The sequence below is a fragment of the Dysidea avara genome, chromosome 6, assembly GCF_963678975.1.
Source record: "Dysidea avara chromosome 6, odDysAvar1.4, whole genome shotgun sequence".
NCBI lineage: Eukaryota > Metazoa > Porifera > Demospongiae > Dictyoceratida > Dysideidae > Dysidea > Dysidea avara.
The window spans coordinates 22,818,870-22,840,584 of record NC_089277.1 but is presented as its reverse complement, the minus strand read 5'-3'; the positions used below and the strand labels follow the sequence as shown (position 1 = coordinate 22,840,584).

Sequence of the window (21,715 nt, the reverse complement as noted above, 5' to 3'; positions counted from 1 at the left end):
ATCAGTAAGCGACAGGCATTTACAAACAACAGCCAGCAACTAAGATCAGTGTTAGGCAGTATGCCTTTTAGCACAATAGGGGATGTAATGGTTGTCCATACCCACCACTGGTCAGCTGTAAATCCTGAGAATCCACTGGCAATTTTGCAGGGAATTCTACCAATGTCATGAGGAAACGACAATAATTCCGATCGCTGCTGAATCAACTGCAAATCTTGAGAAGTTAATAGCTGCCTTTTGATCCACAGTTTGACTACATCTTTAGGGGTCCCCAATAGCATGTTGTGCATCACATCTATAACAGGGAATCTAATGGGTTCAAAGAATGGTAAATCTATCAGCAATGAATATCTAATACCATATTTTCCCTCCAGAGTTTCCAATGATGTCTTGTTAGTTGCACCTTTTGTCTCTTTACAGTTATTTACATGTGAAAATTTTGTTCGAAATTCCCATTCATTCCTGCTAAATCCAGAGTAGTCTCGTTTATCACCACCCTCTACACTTGGAAATTCTTTCAGACATTTGTTACAACCAAGCTTGGCTGAATGTCCTAAGAAACCACATAACTTCCTAGTGGCTGGTATATCAAAGTAATGCAACCTATGCAAAGTCTAACCAATACACTTTTCAAAATAGGGTGGTTTGTAGGAATGCACCATCCTCTGTAAGCACTGTTTAGCTCATTTACCAGTGGTCCAATGAACGAGTTCATTGTAAGTTTTGGTTCTTTGGGTCCAGGTATGATGCCTACAATGATAATATTTTCCATCTTGTATCTTACATTTCTGGGTAGGTTCAAGACTACTCAATAGATCACACCAACTGAATATATGGTCTTTGAATAAGGCTGAAACCAATCAGTATTCATGGACAGCAAAAGATTTCCAGGTGTCCTCAAAAAATTGCTGTATTTGTCAGAATTAAAATCCTTCCACACAGAACCATCATACACATCAGCTAAAACACCATCTGGTACTTGTCTTTCATTCCTCCAGTGATCACATAGGGTCAAAAATTCAGGATTCAATACTAGATCTGTTATTGCAGCTTTTAAACTTTGGTACGGATAAGCCTTTATAGGGACAAAAACACTCTTATTTCTGCTTCCGATTTTTATTTCCTTTAGAAGTGGTGAATTGCATGGTTCCCTCTGATCACGACGACTATGACTGGGAAATGCAACATACTTGCACTTGAGAGCAACTGTGTGTCCAGCTCTGGTCTCAATGCATTGCTCAAAATTGTAAACACAACCGCATGATGGGCACACAACATATAAAGTAATGTTGGAACATTCTAGCCCAACAAATTTTAACAGAGACTTGTATGCATTTGGTACACTGTCGACTGCATTCTTTAGATCAGCACACTGCAGAACTTCACTCAGCAGTGAAATAAATTTCTTCAAAATAACTACGATCGTCTTTATAGCAGCATCTGAAACAGAAAATGTAAACTGCCACACTATCAAAGAAAGAAATAGAAAGTGAACTAGGGGTGAGAACACTGATTTATTCTGAGAGGATGCAAATGTTGATTCTTCCTGAGCAGCTGAAGTAGTCAGAGACAAATCATCTTCATCACTCCAGAATTCATCACCTTCCTTTTAAAAATCTATTATATCATAATTAGATGGATAAATTGATATCATACCTTACTACATTCAGAATCAGATTTGTCTGGCTCAAAAAATACTTCATCTTCACTTTCTATTCCTGGATAACAATACAAACATGAACATACAAGTTGATACATATGCATAAACAAAGTGCCTAATGTGTGAATAACAATGCCACTATACACAAGTAAACAAACCAAAGCTATAATTAATTTGTTTACTGCGCATGCAAGTCTATCCCATTTTGGATTATACTATTTTATGCATTTTATAATTTTATTAATTATTTTGTAATTTATTGATTACTTCCTTTCTGGATGTCACTAAGAAAGCTTTAACCAACTACTCTCAGAACAATCTTTGCAACAATGTTACTTTACATTAATTTTCTTGACAAAGCTTTAAAGTATGGTCTTGGATTTTAATTTGTTTAAGTGGAATGTGCCCTATTCTATTACCATTGTTGCTACCACCAGTGGTCGAATGGTTTTGCAGAACGCATATGTGCCATCAACGTTTATACAGTGCGCTTTCAGCTGGGCAGTGGGGGGGGGAGGGGGTTGAAACATAGTACTCTGTCATAGACTGAAAATTCCTTAATAATTCTCCACAACATTTTATAAGTTAATTTAGCATCCTGTGTCATACAGATTGTACCTTCTGGTCTTATTTCAATGCTGGTGGTCTCTTCATGATCAAGTGGGCGTTCCCATGAAGTATTTTCCTGATAACAGTCATCATTGAAGTTGCAATTCGTCACACCATCGTCATCCTCAACTTCAGAATTGAAATTCACCCATTCATTCGATACATCTATACCAGTTTCCATGTCGTCGTGATTTCTTTCAATCATCTCGCTGAGACTAACATTTGTATCTCGGTCAATATCCTTCGACAAGCGCCAAACACTGGTAATAGGATCGAAAAATTCTTCTTGGTGACGATAAAATGTTCTTCTCGAGACATATGCATTGCAATGATGGCAAAACTTTTCTTTAGACAACCGCTCAGCTGTAGGAGGCTCAGCACTACTCTCCTCCATCTTGAATCAATAAGCGCGTGTTATTGAAGCGCTATAATTCAGTTGTGAAGGCGCTTAATGCTCCAAAAGGCGGACTAACGTGTGCTTTTGCGTGTGACTGAGTAATCAGTGACACGGATCATAACTGCTGCAGTTTCTTGGAAGAACCGTACTACTGACCGTATGAGTCGAAACTACCGACGATCCGTATCTCCTTGCTACACTCCGTGTCTTCGTTAAGGTTTTCCTGTGTTAATTTATCCTTATTCACACTTTCAGACTATTCTCTCTAGCTAAATTTTGATCACGATAATTACAGTCCCCTTAAGTCTAATTTACGTGGAGTAGGAATATTTGTTTCTAAGAAGCTGCAAGCTTGTCAAGTGTTTTTAAGCCAATCTGTTTTTAAGGATCAGTGTTGGGCAAGTTACTTTGTAAAAGTAACTAGTTACATATTACATATTACTTGCAACAGAACTATTTAGTTACAGTTACATATTACCCATAAAATAAAATAACTGTAATAATATTACATATTATATTACTTTGTGTCCACAACCTTAAGCTGTCACGTGTGAAACTACCATCTTATAACGTGACATGATTGCGTTGTTGGACAACGTGCAAATCTTGGTTATAAGTAAAAAGCTAGTGGATGAGCTTCATTCAGTAGGCCTTGTTACTTCGTTATGGTTAGGCGTTACTCAGAGGATTACTAACGAGATTAGTAACTTCGTTACTTTTAGTAATAATATTACGTCATATTAGACTCGTTACAGTAATTATATTACTTAGGTAACGCGTTACATTTGTAAGTAAAGTATCTTGCGTTATATTACCTGTTTTCATAGCATATTTCGTTATATTACTTTGTTACCACAAAAGTAATAATATTACGTAACGCGTTACTCCCAACACTGTTAAGGATCATGTATGGGTCAGTGTGAAATTCCGAGGATCTGACTCATTGTTAATTGGTTCTATTTACTGTAGTCCTTCAAACCTTCTCAGTACTAGTGTCTCATCCCTTTGTGATCTTTTCACTGAACTTAGCAGTTATACTCATTTATTAATTTGTGGGGACTTTAACTTCAAAGAAGTCTCTTGGTCAGATCTTTCTGGTTCCACCACTAATTACCACATCACACCTTTTCTTGACTCTGTAGATGACTTATTCTTATTTCAACATGTTACTGAACCTACAAGGATCAGACAAGATGAATATCCAAACTTATTGGATTTAGTTTTTACAAATGAGCAGGACATGATTAATAATCTATCTTATCTTCCACCATTGGGAAACAGTGACCACATTTGTATACAATTTGATATATGTGACTGGATCTACGAAAACCGTTCTTATCGCCCAAGACAGGAAGTTTGATTTTTTCTCACAAACATAAAGCTTAATGAATACACTATCAAGTTTCACTGCCACAGTCAACCGTAGTAAAGTGGTCTGCTTTTGCTGGCTGCTTTTTTATAGCACAGTGGCGAGCCGTACGAGTGGTCTGGAGTCTTGATGGAGCCCTGGCCAACCAGGAGATGGCTGTGTGTGGTTGTACAGCTCCGTGGTGCTGGACAATAACCTGTGCTGTAAATTTCCTTTCATTTTAGCTAGTTCTGAGGCCTGAATGGCCCACAACTTGACCTAATTCATCCCAACACGTTTCTTTTAAATTTTTTAACACCATCTTGCCCGCCTTCCAGGGTCCCAGCCTCCCACCCTTCTGGAGCTCGCCTGATACAGACAACCTCAGTTTAAAAACTATCTAAAATGGCGGGAAACTTAGCTGTTGGCTACTTCTTCAGTGGATGCTCAGAAAGGTAAGAAATTGTTGTAAAACGTGTGAAAATTTGGTATGCGTAGCTACCACCATTGGCCAGCTACAACACTCTGAATATTTAAAACCGACGTTTCTCAATACTTTTAAATGGGCGATAAGACCGGTTTTCCCAGAGACAGTCACATATTGTGTTACCAGGGGCGTAGCAAAGCAAAAAACTATAGGGGGGCACTATTGGTAACTAAAGCAGTGGCGGAGGAGGGTGTAGCTACTTGTGGGTACATGCACAGTGCACGAAGCTTCTTCTAGGGAGGTCTGGGGGCATCCCCCCCCAGGGAAATATTGAAAAATAGATGCTATGAGGTTGAATCTGGAGGCGACTTTAGCCAATAATCATAATCACAGTTATGCTAGATAAGTAATCTTATAGCAACCTTGTATACCATGTTAATCACTCGTGATAGGACTGATGACATCACAAAACACAGTTAATAAGGGGCTGTTACTTGAACTAGTTTTATGTTGTTAAATATACCCCCAGAAGTTATAAATTGCTTGTAGCTATGCGGGAGGAATTAATGAATTAGATTCTTCCCCCCTGAGCCGGTATTAGCTACATTCTGTGTTAGTTCGCAGATCCGTAGTCTTCTGGGAAGTGGGACTGCTCTGATTCAGCTTCTCCATCAAAGGTTCATTATTAGGCTAGAGCCAGGGCTAGAACAAAGCTACCTCCGCTAGAATTACTCTCGGAACTGCTAGAAGCTCCTTCACTAACTGGACTCTTTGAAATAGGTCTACCACGACTACGAATTAATTCTGACAGAGTTTTCTGGTAGTGAGACTGAGACATAAGTTAACTCTCAATTCTTTAATTATTTTCCCACACGAATTACACATGAGGTGTACGTAGCTTATTATCACTTTAAGCGGCTCTAATATTATTTCAAATAAACCAGGACCAACATTTCACTCGGTGAGAAAGGAACATAGCTTATCAGCGTCCAAGTAGGCCAATGATTTATAATCATTACGTGTCACATGGTGCATTACTGTAAAAATGATTCCTGCTGCAAACTGGAGGGGCCCTGGCCTGTTCTATCTATCCATGGCCACAGACTAGGGGGGCCCTGGCCCCTGTGGCCCTCCTTGTTCCTACGCCCATGCTGTTACTCAGAGCCTAAGAAGACTGATAACATTAAGTATAATACCAGAGCAGCAAATATTGACTTAATGAAGCAAATTCTTAGTGATATTGACAGGGTGTCCATTCTAGATCCTCTTAATACCAATGATATTTGGTTACAATTTAAGTCTATTTTTCAGGATACCTTTGATAAATGTGTTCCCACCTACAAGCAGAAAGAAAAGAAAAACCTGTATTGTAACTCTGAAGTGTTTTGTTTGAAAGGGAAGAGAAACCAGCTATGGAAGAAGTACCTCCCAACTTTAAATCAATTAACAACCAACCTAGAAACCTAACTCGTAATCTTAGAAAGGATTTTGAAAAGAGTTTAGTGCAAGGTGTGAAGTCCAGACCGAAAGCATTTTAGTGGTGCATTAATTCAAGAACAAAGATACGTCCTAACATTACTGAACTGCTTACCTCTGATGGTTCCACAGTATGTTCTGACCCTGAAATGGCAACTCTTTTTAATGACTATCACAAGAGAATGTAGGCCCTAAAATGGTACAAAAATCACCCGTAAAATGCTACCGTTAAACAAATTACGGTGCACTAATCAGCTAACCCGTTGGCAGTGAAACGGGTTTTTCAAAATTTCCGTGGTGGGCCTTTTTTTCGAACAGAAACCCATAGCCTAACCCGCATTCAGACTTATCGTCCCTCATTATATACCCGGCAATCTAGTAACTAATAACCCCCTTGCCCTCTACAAACCTTGTACAATGTTCCCAATATGCCTTCCAAGCCTTCCATCACGTTAAAAGATTGTTTCGAATAAATGCGCATCATTAAATATTCATATGATCACATGCATAAATTTATTAATAAAATCAATTGTTTTCCAGTTTTTTACCACCACCACCATCACAGTGACTCAACAAGGAGGTCAAAGGGATCAACACTGCAATGGTATTATGACAGATGACAAAACAGTTTCAAAAACACCAATGCTTACTTACAAAAAGCTATCCAACTGATTTTTACTCCATCATCATTTCACTGCTCCTGTCCAACCTCATTTGTTTCAAGCAAAAGTGACTACAGAATTTTATTCGATTATAAAACAGTTAAGATAAGCCTACTAAATGCTTACATTTCCACTTGTTCACTATTCTGCCTGTAGTTACTGCACCATTTGTCAGTTATTTCAAGGGATACAGAATTACGGCAGATTAAAACAAGTTAGATAAGCACACCGATACTTACATTTCCACTTGTTCACAACAGAATCTATTCTACTGAAGTTTTGTTATTCCACAGCCCAGTTATTTCAAACAAAAACGGACTAAAGAAATTTCGGCAATTAAAACAGTTAAGATAAGCACGCTTATACTTACATTTCCACTTGTTCACTATTCTGCCTGTAGTTACTGCTCCATTCATCAGTTGTTTCACACAAAAAGGCACTAAGGAATTACGGCACATTATAAAACTGTTAGATAAGCACACCAATACTTACATTTCCAACTGAATCCATTCTGATGGCAGTTTGTTATTTCACTGTTCAGTTATTTCAAACAAAAAGGGATTACACATGTACGGCAGATTAAAACAGTTAAGATGAGCACACTCGTATACTTACATTTCACTATTCTGCCGGTAGCTTCAATATTTCACTGCTCCTGTACTTAAACAATGACAGACTAATTCTACAACAGAATTATGGTCGATAACAACACAGTTACATAATCATGCCACCACTTGCGTACATTTCACAACTGTAATCATAGTTTTCACTCTTTCGTTGCTCTGTTCTCAGTTCCTCCAAATATTCTACAACAAAGTTATGGTCGATTACACAACAGTTACATAGCATGAGAACACTTACAATTCCACTTGTTCACAACCATTTCTATTCTGGCATTATTTCACTGCCCCACCCTCAGTTACTTCAAACAAACAAACAAACTTATAGTCTATAACAAACAGTTAGATAAGCATGACAGCAGTTATTCTCGCATGGCCAGACCACTATCTTATTTCTTTGTGATGTCATTGGTTGGCGAGATAGGGTCTGGTGAATTACTGTTGACAAAATGCATTCGTAGACAAACAGTAACCACAGTTTCTTGCTAGGAAAATGCTATGTAGCAATGGTATCAGCTCTGTTACAAGTTTTGCTGTAGCGTTTATGTCCACCATACTAACATACAGCTAGCCAATGAATTAATTTCACTGGATATTAGTTGAAAGTCACCAGTACACTTCACCAGGCTCTATCTTGCTGACAAACAATGCCACAAAGAAAGAGAGGAGGCAGAAGGCAGTCTAGCCACACAAGACTAAGCAACACTTACAATCCACTTTTTCACAACTATTGTTATGCCTGTAGTTTACTGCTCCCATCCTCTGTGATTCCAAGCAATGAAGAAGTGATTCTACAACAGAATTACGGTAGATAACAAAACAGATACGTTTACATTTTGGAGATACAAATAAGGATTTGACAATATGCCGTGGCTTCAGATAATTCCGTACCCTCAGGAATAAATTTAAATCCCTTCATAATGCTGACAATGTACTTTACTGGGGGAGATGGGGAATAACATTGATAGCTGCAGGTAAGCACACAGATGATCTAATTTATATAAGCTAAATAATGATGTCAAACAAAGCAGAATTTACTGCACTACAAAAATATTATTATTATAGTGGCCATGTCAGTAAGGTGGAGTTCATGACTTCTTTACTGAGACCACCTCACTATCAAAGCTGCATTATTTTTCTCCAGAGGTAGTTCCATTAATAAAGTTTGTGTATGTAAGTTAACTGCACAAAAATACTATGCAACTTGTGATCACCTTTCTTGAATTCAGCTACAACATAACAGCATCATAAAAATAGCTAATAGTGTGCCATCTCTCTCCATACGTACTTCATCAATATTCTTCATCCATTTCACTTGCGGTACAAAAAGGTAGATAATCAGTTTCGGAGGTAAATCTTGTGGAACGCATCTTTGCAGCTACATAGGTCATCAATTTGACTGATAGAGTTTTGCACAGTTGTCCTAAAAATCATATTAATTATAATATTGTCACATACTACATACAGGATTTCTATATAAAACACAGACATTACATACATGTCCCTCCAGCAAGACCACTCAAGACTGATTGCTGGTTGGGAAATACAGATACATGGATACAAGTCCAACAGCAAGACCACTCAAGGCTGATCGCTGGTTGGAAACACAGATACATGAATACATAACCAACAGCTAGACCGCTCAAGGCTGATCGCTAGTTGGAAACACAAATACATGAATGCATAACCAACAGCTAGACCGCTCAAGGCTGATCGCTGGTTGGAAACACAGATACATGAATACATAACCAACAGCTAGACCGCTCAAGGCTGATCGCTGATTGGAAACACAGATAGACGAATACATAACCAGCAGCTAGACTGCTCAAGGCTGATCGCTGGTTGGGAAACACAGATACATGAACACATAACCAACAGCTAGACCGCTCAAGGCTAATCGCTGGTTGGGAAACACATTCATACAATACAAACACGCCTTGTGTACAAGACCATACAAGCATGAACAATAATATCATCATACATCATGGTCCATTATGTAGTTTCGGGGCTCTTCATTTTCTCATTCCATCTTTTTCTTCTTGGATTAGCCATGTCTTATAATTTACAGTTGTGATGCACCTAGAAGGAAACAATTCTGGCTAATACTACACTGTTAAAAATAAGGAGTAACTGTTACTCCCCTAGGGGAGTTCCCAGTGTAGGGAGGATTTAACACCCCTATGTTTTTGTGGAGAGTAACTAACACCCCACAAAGGAGTAACAGGAACCCTTTAAAATCTATTGTAGGGAGTTCTAGTTACTCTAGGAGAGTTCACATAAGCATGTAAGGTGTTTCCTTTACTCCATGAAATTCTGCAAATAACTCCGTGTAAAATTTCAAATGATGTTAAAGACATACAGCAAAACTATAACAAAATATTTACAATATCCAGCTTTATAATATTGGAAAGTCTCTGAAAAAAGAGACCAGTAGCAAGGCTTCATCAGCAAACAATGCTTCCATGCCACTTCAGTGGAGTTACTTCCTGCCACATGACATGTTATCAGCTGTAGTAAATAGCAGTATAGTAAAGAAATATTCAACAATCATATACTTGTTACCTTTATGGCTGAAGGTACGTCACACACAGTTGCCAACAAAGTTGTAAAAACAATTCTTCCAGACCAGCAGCATTGGTAGTGTAAACTAAAAAGGCAAACAGTTGCTATCATGCAAAACAGCACTTTTTTGCTACCTGGAGTTCATCATTTTGTTTGTCTATTTGTTAACTGATTTCTTGTGGCACCTGTAATATATGTTTACAAATTGATGCACAGTCACTGTATGTTAACACACTTACTGGATATTGTAAAAATTCTATGTTCTCAGTGACATTGAGACATCCATGCTAAAAAAGTAAATATGTGCTTACATAACTATAAACATTATCTCCTTACAGGTCAAGAATAACTTGGAAAGTTGATGAAGTTGAAGACACACAATGTACATTGTATCAAAGATTCTTATTAACTGCAGACGATACATCTTACTAGTTAATTCCAGTGAATCTGCATGTAATTATGTAAAAAGACAATGATACAGGCTACTGACCTTACCAGGCAATATCATCGTGTCCGGCTGCTAACGTCAACTGAAGGCAGACGGACATGATATGTACACCATGTTTAAGCTAGGTGGCTTTTCTCTCCTCCCTCAAGTCTTCAACTTCTTACACACTGACTACTAGTAGCTAGCGGTGAGCTTGGATGGGCTGAATACTGTACGTACCAGTCAGTGCGGATACGACTGAGTCAGCCAAATTTTATTCTCTTTCCCTGAGTCTTGAACTATTTCTGCCATATCACAATAAGGCGCCTAAACCCTCATGAGCAGTGGTGACTTCTGTTGGAGCCAGTTTAATAAACCTGTGTGTCACACGAGACGACTCAGATATGAGCTCAAACGTACCTGAAGAAACAATGAATGATATAGACTCTAGTGAACGTCCAGTAATTATTCACGAACAAGCAAACAATTTAGTATCACCTTTTAAGTACTACAATTTCTCAGAGAAGCAAACCGCTTTCAACTACTCAACACGGCTCTGTTGTTAAAGAAGCCATTTCTATGGTAATACTCTTCACTCTAAATCATGCGCTTGTAATAGAAATGGTATTTAATAATTATACATACGTATTTCAAAATATTCTTGAGTAACAATTCGTCCTCCTGTTTTTGTACTCTCTGTTTCCTTTACTATGTCTTGGTTAGCCTGTAAAATAAAACATGAGTAAATGGCTGCCATTGAAAAGGAAGCCTAAATAATTACTTTGCTTTTTTACATTGAGTGGCTAGAATTGAACTGGTTAGTTAATGGAGAAAATAACATAGTGAGACAGCCATAACCTGCATGTGGCCATAACTTGCATGTGGCTCATTCATATGTGGCCTCAGCAATACTGGCTCACTGAGTTCACCTTAGCTACTAGCTAGCTGGTAATGGGAACTCTTCAGTTTGGTGCCTTCACTTACTTGGAGTTCTCTTTACCCTTAGCGGGTTACTGTTACTCTCCTAGTAATCCAAACTCCCCATTCAGAGTAAAATATTTCACTTCCCTATAGTACGTTCGCGTTGAGCTGAACCCTCAAAAAACGATTAATAACTTACGATTGCTACATCGCATGGGGCTCCTGTATAGCTCGATACGTAGCGCTTCTCGATCCGCTAAAAATATATTAAAAGCGCTTCATTCGAATGTAAGACACTCCCGTTATGGCACTGTAAAGTTTCGCCATACATTTTCAATGGGGAAGCCTCTAAAGCGCGGCCCTTTGATGGTCATGTTGACACATGTTTGTGGCGAAGCCAGACGTCACATACCCGCCCTCAACACGCATGATTTCACCATCCCTTATGTAAGAGGCTGTAATACACTTTTACAAGAAAAATAAAACAGATTTTGTGTGTGTAAAACAGAGTTGCATAAGTAGAAGAGCTGGGGCCACTGTTGCACTGTATTTAGAAGATAAGTGGCCTGCTTATATTCAGGTAAAAACTTCTTCAGCCTCAAAAGAGAAAAAAACCAAATTATAACAGCTCAAAATCCATTATGTAGCATTGGTGTTCCTGCAAGTGAGCCAAACAACATGTATTTTACTTCACATTCACCACAGCTGACTATCGTCTTCTGTTCCCATTTAGTCAATTTGTCATTTTAATAGTTTTCTCATCACTTCGCCACACATGTACACAGTTTTTCCAGCCAGCATTTTGTTTTTGAAGTTACATTCCCAAAAAACTCTAAAAGTTTCAACAAATGAAATAATACTGTTTGTATGAATTTGGGCTGATAGTACCTGTAGTGACTTCAAACACTCTTGCACTGATTAAATATACAAGGGATGGTATGTTCAACTTTGGATAGCACAATAAAGCAATGATATTTTTTATTAAAGTGCACACACTTACACGTACTTCATCTGTATTTTTATGTACTTCACAGAGTTTAATCCCAGCTACCTGATGACTCCTGGGGAACAAAATCAAGTTATAACACCAATGCTGCAAATATCAAACAATCTTACATCAGATGAAGTAAGCCCAGAAGAAGACTTGGACCCGCTGCTGCCAGTGGACAATTCATTAATACCACCATCACCATCTTCACTATCACTGCCGATTTGGATGAGGAATTGCTCTAGAAGTTCTTCATTACCCAAGTCTCATCCAAATACACAACTGGTCTTCCTTCAGTTCTGTTGCACCTCTTCGTCTTTAATATTTATGATACTGATGGACTGTGCAGGGCTGCTCATAGCATACCCTGCACATACGTGTAGTGAAATTAAAGCACAAACAGTTTCAATGCTAACCTCTTGTCATTAATCGTCTTGTACTTAAATCCCATATCACTCAACACTCTTTAAAGCAATGTTCTACCCCCAGAGAAAACACCATCATTCTTAAGTTTGGCCTAAGAGACAAAGTTCCAGGTTTCAAAGTTTAACTTACCAAAATCTTTGAGAGCGATAGATTTCCTCTCTTCCGTACAATGAATGGATCTTGTCTGATAGTATCTGGGTTAAAACTGTCTGTATCAACAAGGACTCGTGAACATTTGTACCTGACGATTACAGAATTGAGCGGGCTTGTGCAAAGTGCATTTTGTACCTTTTTCTTGGCGTAAATAAATCACCTTTCTTGCGGTGCTCCATTCTAATGGATGTCCTTGAAATCCCTGCGTGGCGTAATGTATGCCAAAACCCAGCAAAGACGGCATGATACAATACCGGTGGCCTTCGAGATTCTCTCTGTGATGCTGATAGAAATTTTACATTTTTTCGCTTCTTGCTTAAAGTACTCCCATAGTTTCATAAGTAGATACTTCGTTTGGCTGTTTAACGTCTTCCCAAAAGGGTTTCGCTCCGCACTCGCTGACGGTACACTGGACGCCATATTCGCAACAATTAAGTGCGCGCCCGTAACATGGGCTTACGAATAAATGCGTCATAAACATTATGTTTAAAGCCTTTGATCTTGTATGGCTTCTTAATCAACAACTCAGGATTCAGCTCAACACGAACGTACTATAGTTACTGTTACTCCCCTGTTTTAACAGTGTAGTTCACTCTACACATCAGACAGAACGACTATCTAATAAATGCTCATCGTGTAATAAAATAGACTTCCCAGAGTCGCGTAAATCATCTAATTCAGTGTAAATCGTAGAATTAGGCCTGGATGACTTCCGTACTTACAACCAATTCTTCCTTCATGCAGTAGTTCTTCGCTCATGTAAAACTTGCTGAAAACAAAACACTGTTCAGTCGATTTAATGGCACATCTTTCTTTATACAATCCGTTCTTTTGTTACTGCACGTAGCAGAACACTCGTAAACGCTCCAGCACATGCTCTGTTCAGCACGCCATTTTTTCTAGTGGAACTGGTCATACCTGTGGTTACGCGCACGCGTACAAAATCATTTACCGTATATCGCGAACCGGGGTAGCCGTGTTTTGATATACGGAATTGTCCCGTGATTTGGATAATTAACGGTAACTCATTAACAAACGTTTAAAGGCCTTCAATCTCCTGTGTATTTCTCCACTGTTTTTACTTGTGAGGACACCACCACAATTCCTACAGTTGACTCAGCTAGTTCTCTTATTGCTGACTCTATTGAAATCACCCCTGCAGTTGTCTATGACAAACTAATGAATTTGCAAAATAACAAATCCACTGGACCAGATGGTTGGCCTATATCCATAATCAAATCTGTAAGTGAATTTGTTTCAGTGCCACTATCCATTATATTCAACAAGTCATATAGAAGTGGTATTTTACCAACGGATTTGAAGTGTGGCAATGTAATGCCAATTCATAAGAAAGGTCCATGGAATCTTACTAGTAATTACAGACCAGTGAGTTTAACGTCCATTTTCAGTAAGATGACGGAGTCTATAGTTAAAGATCACATACTAAGTCATCTATTTATATGCAGTCTAATTTCTCCTTATCAATTTGGCTTTATGCCGGGAAGATCATGTTCTACCCAGCTATTGCAAGTATTAGATTACCTTACTCAGCATTTGGATAATGGTTATTGTGTTGATGTAATCTACTTAAATTTTCAAAAAGTGTTTGATACTGTCCCACACCAACGTTTATTACAAAAGTTAACTTCTTTTGGCATTTATGGCAATCTCTTAGAATGGATTAAGAACTTCTTATCTAACAGAAAACAGCAAGTTGTATTGAATGGATATAAGTCTCATTCCTTTGCAGTCTCCAGTGGTGTCCCTCAAGGATTTGTGTTAGGCCCTTTACTTTTCACTATATTTGTTAATGACATTCCATCAATTGTGTCTAGCCCTGTGTTCATGTTTGCAGATGATACAAAGATTTCCGTGTGATAAGAAACGAAGAAGACTACATTACATTACAGGATGACTTAAATTGCCTTTACAGCTGGTCACAACTCTGGCAATTGAAGTTTAACATCTCCAAATGTAAACATCTCCATTTTGGCCCAACTCACTATCATGGCTTCTATTATCTTAATGGAACTCCAATTGACACAGTTACATCCCACAATGATCTCAGAATCTCTTTGATGACAAGTTTAAGTTTCATGATCATACCGCTAAAGTTACAACCAAAGCTAATAGAATACTTGGCATGATCAAAAAATCCTTTGAATATCTTGACTCGAGTATGTTGTCTAAGTTGTTTACCACACTAGTTCGACCCATCTTGGAATATGGAAATGCCATTTGGGGACCACTATTTACCCTTGATCAGAGAAAGGTTGAAAAGGTACAACATCGAACTACCCGTCTCCTCCCATCATTACATGACAAATCCTATACTGACAGGCTGTCCATACTATCCTTACCATCACTGTTGTATAGATGCCAGAGGGGTGATTTAATTTTTCTATACAAAATATATTCTTAACAACTACTTCAGCTCTGACTTTACTAATCTATACACCTACTCCACTACTACTACCAGGGGACACCAGTTTAAATTGTTCAAGCAACATTCAAGATTGTTATGCAGATCTAATTATTTTCTGAACAGAGTGGTTAATGAGTTGAACAGTTTATCTGCCTCTGTTGTAGAAAGCTCTTCAATTAACACTTTTAAATCACTGTTAGATAATTATTTTTTAGATTTTAGATTTACGTACTTTTGTATAATGCATTGATCGGGTATACAGGCTTTGCCTTTACCTGTATTTAATCATAATCATAATAATCATAAAGTCTGTAAATAGCTAGTAATTTAAACTATACAATCCAGTGTTAGGCAGAAGTTGTAATTATGCTGTAATATTAATTGCTGTGTTACAGCTGTCTTGTGACTGCTCTATTAGAGTATCTTGATGCAGTACAAGATGAAAGGCAAAGTGTTACTAAGGGTTTACGTTAAAATGGGTGTTAGTTGACTGCAAATGCATGCCACTAAAATTACAGTTGTATTTTAATAGTCTGTCACTGTAATCTGGGGTTTCTGTCAAAGCTATGGAAACTCACCTATTGTTTCAACAGTGTATGCTTATTCGAACAAAAGTATTGAAATACCATCCTAAAACAGCTTGTAGCTGTAAAAAAGTGCATGTCCAAGTAAAGCAGAGTTAACCCTTTCACCGCTGAATTTCTGGGAGCTCATTTTAAAAAAACGCACCACTTGCTTAAAGCCGTTATAACACAGAAATAAAGGAGATATGCCCTTAGCAACCACACATTAATGAAATCAGTATGGATTAAGGGACACAAATATATACAATTTATAACCACACCTATAACCGCAAAGCAATTATCACTCTCTTAAATCAGTAAATATTTTACGCACGATATAACAACCTACGCACATACCTCCTACCCTTTCTAACACATTGGTACTATATGAAACTTACTCAAGAAACACCTCCATGTAGTGACGGGTGGAGCGATTAAGTTATCTGCAAGCGGCAGGTGGTTTTCTTCAACCCATCTTATCTTGCTGTTGCGCTTGCGCATATAGACATGTGCAAAACATGGCGTCACCACTCATCGTTTTAGGCAGTGGAAGGAGAAGCACTTCGTGCGTAAGTATATTAGTTTCTTACATAACTAGTGAATATTTGTTTTGTGTGACCATTAGATATTTGAAATATATGCCATAGTGGCCGCTATCAATAATGGTGCATCATTATTAGAACATAGAGTGTCAGAATTTATTTCACTGTTAGTACCTGTAAGTGGAGTATATAAAATATAGGAATCAGTACTGTACATTCAGTATAACACCATTGTGTATTACAAAAAATAAATTGAGTAATCTGGAAGGGTATGGTACTTTTGAAAACAATTTCTATCTATTTGAACACATAAACGTACTTTACAAAATGAACATTGTATTCTTGACTCGTGCCTGTTTGGTGTCCCAGTACTTGATTGAATTGCACTGCATACCACGCACCTAGCCTTGCTCTCCACTTGCACAGGAAGATGTCCCCGATTTGGATCAAGTCTTGGAGAAGTCAAGCTGTCATGCTGAGGCTGGCGACCACTTCGTTGCCGGAAATTGTGAGTTCCTATAAGCTGTTCTGCAACGTCAAGGTGGAATGACAAAAAGTCTCGCTTCTTTCTACCTGTACGTGATGGACGGTACAGCAATGGCTCAGCATACCTCTCAAATATGTATGCATTGACTAAACTACACTCAATTATGTATGGAAATATTTTCTATCACCACTTCTTAGATCTATGTCCAATGTTGTAGCATCCAATCAGTTGGTCTCCCCTGTCCACACCTCTCATGTATTGTTGGTAGTCTGGTAACAACGGTGGACAAGGAACGTTAGTTGCTGTACCATCAGGATTCCTTCGGCGTACAGTTGTCCCTGGTAATTCTGCCACATGCATTGCTGAAAGAAAGTGGACATACCGCCTGTCATACCAAATGGCCGCAAGCAATGATCCATGGCTAAGGTAGTCATAGTAACCCCTCTCTTGTTGTTCTCGTTTTGGTTTTTTCAGTTCTTCTGGAAAACCTCTCCTTACTGTACATACGGTCCCACAGCAGTTATTTCCCCATTTATATAGTTCCAAGTAAACCTCTGGGCCAGTGTAGTAATTGTCTGTGAATAAGTGATGTCCTTCTAGTCCTGTTATCAAGTCTAGCAATACTCTTGAGCATAGTCCTACATCAACAGAAAATTCTAGACTCTTCCCAGTATAAATTTGCAATCTGTAAATGTACCAATTAGTGGCATCACTGAGAACAAACACTTTGATCCCCCATTTGGTTGGTTTGTTTTTCATGTATTGTTTGAATGTAAGTCATTCTTTATATGGTATCATTGCTTCATCAATTGTTACAGGTTGGTGCAACGTGTACTGAGCTGAAAACTGTGCTGTCACAAGGTCCAAAAATGGTCGGACTTTGAATAGTTTGTCGGTTTTATCATCAAGTTGATTATCAGCCAAGTGTAGAAATCTCCAAATTTGCTCAAAAGTACAACGGCTCATCACTGAAGACAGACCAGGAGTCACCAGAAATTCACAATCACCACTCCAGTACATCTCTGATCTGGGCAGTCGTAGTATCCCCATGAGTATCAGCAGACCTACAAAAGCCTTCATGTCACTTACTGTAACGTCATTCCACTTCCTGGCATGCTGTTTCCGGAATAAGCCCAATGATGCATACTTGTTTGTTTCTGTCACCATCAAATCCCAAACCTCATCTGAAAAACTTGAAGAACAGTTCAAGTGGAGATGTGTGGGCAGTAAATGGCCCTTTTGCACCTGGTGTCAAATAATATCCATAACAGTATGAGTGAGGTTTGGCTTTCTCCCACTCTCCTAAAGGATTAGGCCTTGGTGTACGACCCCTTCCACGTGATGTTCCTCTACTGCGGGATCCTCTTCTGGAGCGGGAAGTCCCTCTACCTCGTGGAATTCCTCTGCCACGAGATGGTCCTCTGCCGCGAGATGGTCCTCTACCACGAGATGGTCCTCTACCACGAGATGATCCTCTACCACGAGATGATCCTCTACCACGGGAAGTTCCTCTCATACAAGAAGTACGTGCTGTCCCTCTAGATCTGCCGCGTGTTAGTGCCACCCCTCTGCCTCGTGACTGCCGTGATATTCCATAGTCACTATCAGATGAGATGTCTGTGTCATGTCCCATGCTTCTGTTTTGACTTTCACTTGATACCTATGTACAAACACATGACAATTTTATTGTGTATGAATTGATTACATCATTTATTTGTATTATCACATAGTTTGTTGTAATTTGACTTGATGTATCCCTTGAATGCCAATTCATTTACACAATTAAAAACACATTAGCACGTCTTTTACAGCTACGTGACTTCACTTACCACTTCTTCACCAATAGAGCTGGCTACATCACTTCGTAGTGTAGGGCTAGCCGGGTCTACTACCATATCCTCAGTTTCATGCTCCCTGCTGAGACTGGTGACCTCCATATTAGAGTGCAACGAGTGGGAACCATCGTCACTGCTACGGGTACCTTCGAACCTTTCTTCGTCAGGTTCTTCACTGTTTGAAGCCAAATTTGATGCAATGCTTTGACCAGCCAAGTCGCTTGAGCAGGAATGATCTCGACCTCCCATCAAACCACGTGCCTCCTCTTCGAGTTCTTCTCGAGGTAGAGTGTATTCAACCAAATATCCATAAATATCATCTCCGATTTCACTGTCACTGTCGTCGAAGATCTCTTCTTCAGCAAAAACACTGGAAAGCACATCACCCGCCGAATACCGAGAAGAAGCCATTATGTCATGTACGCGCAAAATGCCAACACTTGCCGTGAAGGACTCTTTTATCCCAGCAACCTAAGGGGTGTGTCTTTGGTAATTTGGGGGAATGTGCGACGGGTTTCATTACAATATCTCAGGTAATAATACCTTACAATTCTTACTAGAGTGTTGAATTATAAATACATGTTTTTAAGTGTGTGAGCATCTTCATAAATGCCACACAAATTTAATTCTCAATAAAGCAATGTGTATAGATTCTCTGATAGCAATAAATAGTTTGAGTTTGGCCGACTTTCCTGTGTACAGCAATGCTATGAACAAAGGAAAGATGGCCAAACTCAGACTATTTATTGCTATCAGAGAATCTATACACATTGCTTTATTGAGAATTAAATTTGTGTGGCATTTATGAAGATGCTCACACACTTAAAAACTAGCAGCATCACATAGTTCTCATTAACACTTTAACAATAACATTGTATTATCTGATTAACTAATATTAATTTTACAACTTGCATACCTTGCACATGGCCGCATTATGATATCATTACTTTTTGTTGCAGTTAACTTTGCTTTACTTGGACGCGCACTTTTTTTACAGCTATAAGCTGTTTTTTGGATGGGATTAACTTTTACTATTGCTCAGCAAAATAGAAAAATTTCGAGCATGATATTGAGTAAAATAGGTATCAAGACACACGGTAGTGTGTCGTGCGGCCCAAGAAGCCGGCGCGCCACACCGTGAGTATATTTACAGGATGAAAGTAAACACGATTTTCACACCTTTGTAGCTCCGTGATTCCTTATCCGATTGAAACCAACGTTGCTGCAGAAGTGTCGGCTAGGTAGGTAAGTCTACATTCCAAATTTGAAGAAAATTGCTCCTGCCATTTCCGAGATACGAGCGGCCAAAGTATGGGTTTTTTCATCGATTTTTCTTCTACTTCTCTTCGCACACTTTGCAAAATCCGCCATAAAACAAGAATGAGTGCTCCAATCGGGCTGAACTTTTCCACACTTAAAGGGCTCATTAAGGCGAATCTCAGTACCAAGTTTGATAGGCATCCGATGAACATTTTTACTCAATCTCTATCTACAAGCCTTTTACCAAATGACTGGCTAAAAGCTAATATATGTCCTGTACATAAAAAGGGTAGTCGTAGTAATGTTGCTAATTACCGTCCTATTTTATTAACCTCCATTTGTGCTAAAGTCATGGAGCATATCATAAATCACTCTATCATGAACCACCTAAATCAGAACAACATATTAATTGAAAATCAACATGGATTCAGAGCTAACCATTCATGTGTAACCCAACTCATCACACTATCTGAAGATATCTCCTTTGCTTTAGACCACCAAAAACAGAACAACATATTAATTGAAAATCAACATGGATTCAGAGCTAACCATTCATGTGTAACCCAACTCATCACACTATCTGAAGATATCTCCTTTGCTTTAGACCACCAAAAACAAATAGACATCGTACTATTAGACTTTTCCAAAGCATTTGACACAGTACCACACCAGCGACTACTAACTAAATTAAGATTCTATGGAATTAATGGTAATAGTTACAATTGGATCCAAACTTGGCTTACTCACCGCTCCCAGTGTGTTGTGTTAGATAGCGAATCCTCAAGTCCAGTACCGGTGCTTTCTGGAGTACCACAAGGCACAGTGCTCGGACCATTAATGTTTCTGTTGTACATTAATGACATTACTAAAGATATCAACTCACCACTCCGCTTGTTTGCTTATGATTGTCTACTTTACAGAGTTATTAACAGTGCAGAAGACGCCAACATGCTTCAAGAAGACCTGAATAGGTTATCAGAATGGGCAAACACCTGGCAACTTAGATTCAATGTTAGTAAATGTACTGTCATACGTTGTACAAGATCCTTGACACCATTCAATCACGTCTATACCCTCAATAATCACATCTTAAATCTATCTCATCAACATACTTACTTGGGAGTAATCCTTAATACATCACTATCTTGGTCACCACACATTTCTAGTATTGTTACTAAAGCATCTAAAACACTTAATTTCCTGAAACGTAACTTAAACAAATGTTCAGAACAAGTTAAAGAATCTGCTTATCTAACAATGGTCAGGCCACAACTAGAATATGCATCTGACGTCTGGGACCCTCACCAAACTGGAGATATTGTAGAGCTAGAAAAAATACAACAAAGAGCAGCACGCTGGGTAATGAATGATTCTGGTAGACTTAGTTCTGTCACCTCAATGTTAAATCAGCTTTCATGGCCAACTCTCCAGACTCGCCGCAAATTATCTCGACTACAAACTTTAGACAAATTTTTTTACCAACAAATATCACTTACAATTCCTCCATACTACCTACCAACATCACGATCCATGAGACAGTACCATCCACTGCACTACATCTTACCACATGTATCTACCCAGGGGCGGATCTAGGATTTATAAAAGGGGGGGGCTAACTCAAGGTACTAATCTCTTGGGTAGAGGTAGCGAAGCATGCTGGAACTAGGGGGTCTGGGGGCATGCCCCCCCAGAAAATTTTGAAAAATAGATGCTAAAACACTGCAATTTGGAGACATTTCCACATAAAATTCATAATATTTTCTGCCTGTAGATATTTTATATACTGCCTTTAGATTATAGGTAAGGCTCTCTGAAGCATTTTGCTAATGGAAAAGTTTGGGTAGGTACAGACAACCAAGTACATGATTCACCCCTCTCACAATTGCACAACACTGAATAGATGCATGTTAGAATAATAATGTTGAAA

General features: G+C 38.7%; 1 protein-coding gene and 4 long non-coding RNA genes across 18 annotated transcripts in view; 1 reads left to right on the top strand and 4 right to left on the bottom strand.

Moving 5' to 3' along the window:
* Positions 1 to 21,715, top strand: part of LOC136258576 (uncharacterized) — a 291,117-nt gene that overhangs the window by 136,111 nt on the left and 133,291 nt on the right. The gene's annotated exons all lie outside the window — the stretch shown is intronic.
* Positions 6,335 to 8,077, bottom strand: LOC136257980 (uncharacterized). The gene is made up of 10 exons (XR_010702483.1): positions 7,910 to 8,077; positions 7,441 to 7,528; positions 7,322 to 7,385; positions 7,195 to 7,261; positions 7,072 to 7,112; positions 6,950 to 7,018; positions 6,819 to 6,897; positions 6,706 to 6,738; positions 6,572 to 6,650; positions 6,335 to 6,513 (listed from the first exon to the last, which is right to left on the bottom strand). It is a non-coding gene; the product is annotated as an uncharacterized lncRNA (long non-coding RNA).
* Positions 8,435 to 10,791, bottom strand: LOC136257981 (uncharacterized). Of its 4 annotated transcripts, none has more exons than XR_010702487.1 (8): positions 10,687 to 10,791; positions 10,257 to 10,608; positions 10,098 to 10,208; positions 10,001 to 10,048; positions 9,896 to 9,946; positions 9,762 to 9,846; positions 9,181 to 9,707; positions 8,435 to 8,622 (listed from the first exon to the last, which is right to left on the bottom strand). It is a non-coding gene; the product is annotated as an uncharacterized lncRNA (long non-coding RNA). The 4 variants fall into 4 exon arrangements; XR_010702485.1 differs by having other exon boundaries at positions 10,257 to 10,383; positions 10,429 to 10,786; XR_010702486.1 differs by having other exon boundaries at positions 10,257 to 10,380; positions 10,429 to 10,786.
* LOC136258391 (uncharacterized) lies at positions 11,553 to 13,132 on the bottom strand. 7 transcript variants are annotated; one of them, XR_010702776.1, is made up of 6 exons: positions 12,931 to 13,131; positions 12,812 to 12,878; positions 12,653 to 12,764; positions 12,226 to 12,614; positions 11,998 to 12,170; positions 11,553 to 11,941 (listed from the first exon to the last, which is right to left on the bottom strand). It is a non-coding gene; the product is annotated as an uncharacterized lncRNA (long non-coding RNA). The 7 variants fall into 7 exon arrangements; XR_010702773.1 differs by having other exon boundaries at positions 11,998 to 12,055; positions 12,110 to 12,170; positions 12,812 to 13,129; XR_010702774.1 differs by having other exon boundaries at positions 11,998 to 12,055; positions 12,116 to 12,170; positions 12,812 to 13,129.
* Positions 20,034 to 21,326, bottom strand: LOC136258098 (uncharacterized). Of its 3 annotated transcripts, XR_010702578.1 has the most exons (8): positions 21,305 to 21,326; positions 21,183 to 21,247; positions 20,905 to 21,114; positions 20,672 to 20,855; positions 20,536 to 20,631; positions 20,338 to 20,483; positions 20,121 to 20,175; positions 20,035 to 20,062 (listed from the first exon to the last, which is right to left on the bottom strand). It is a non-coding gene; the product is annotated as an uncharacterized lncRNA (long non-coding RNA). The 3 variants fall into 3 exon arrangements; XR_010702577.1 differs by having other exon boundaries at positions 20,034 to 20,062; positions 20,536 to 20,855; positions 21,183 to 21,240; positions 21,285 to 21,314; XR_010702576.1 differs by having other exon boundaries at positions 20,536 to 20,855.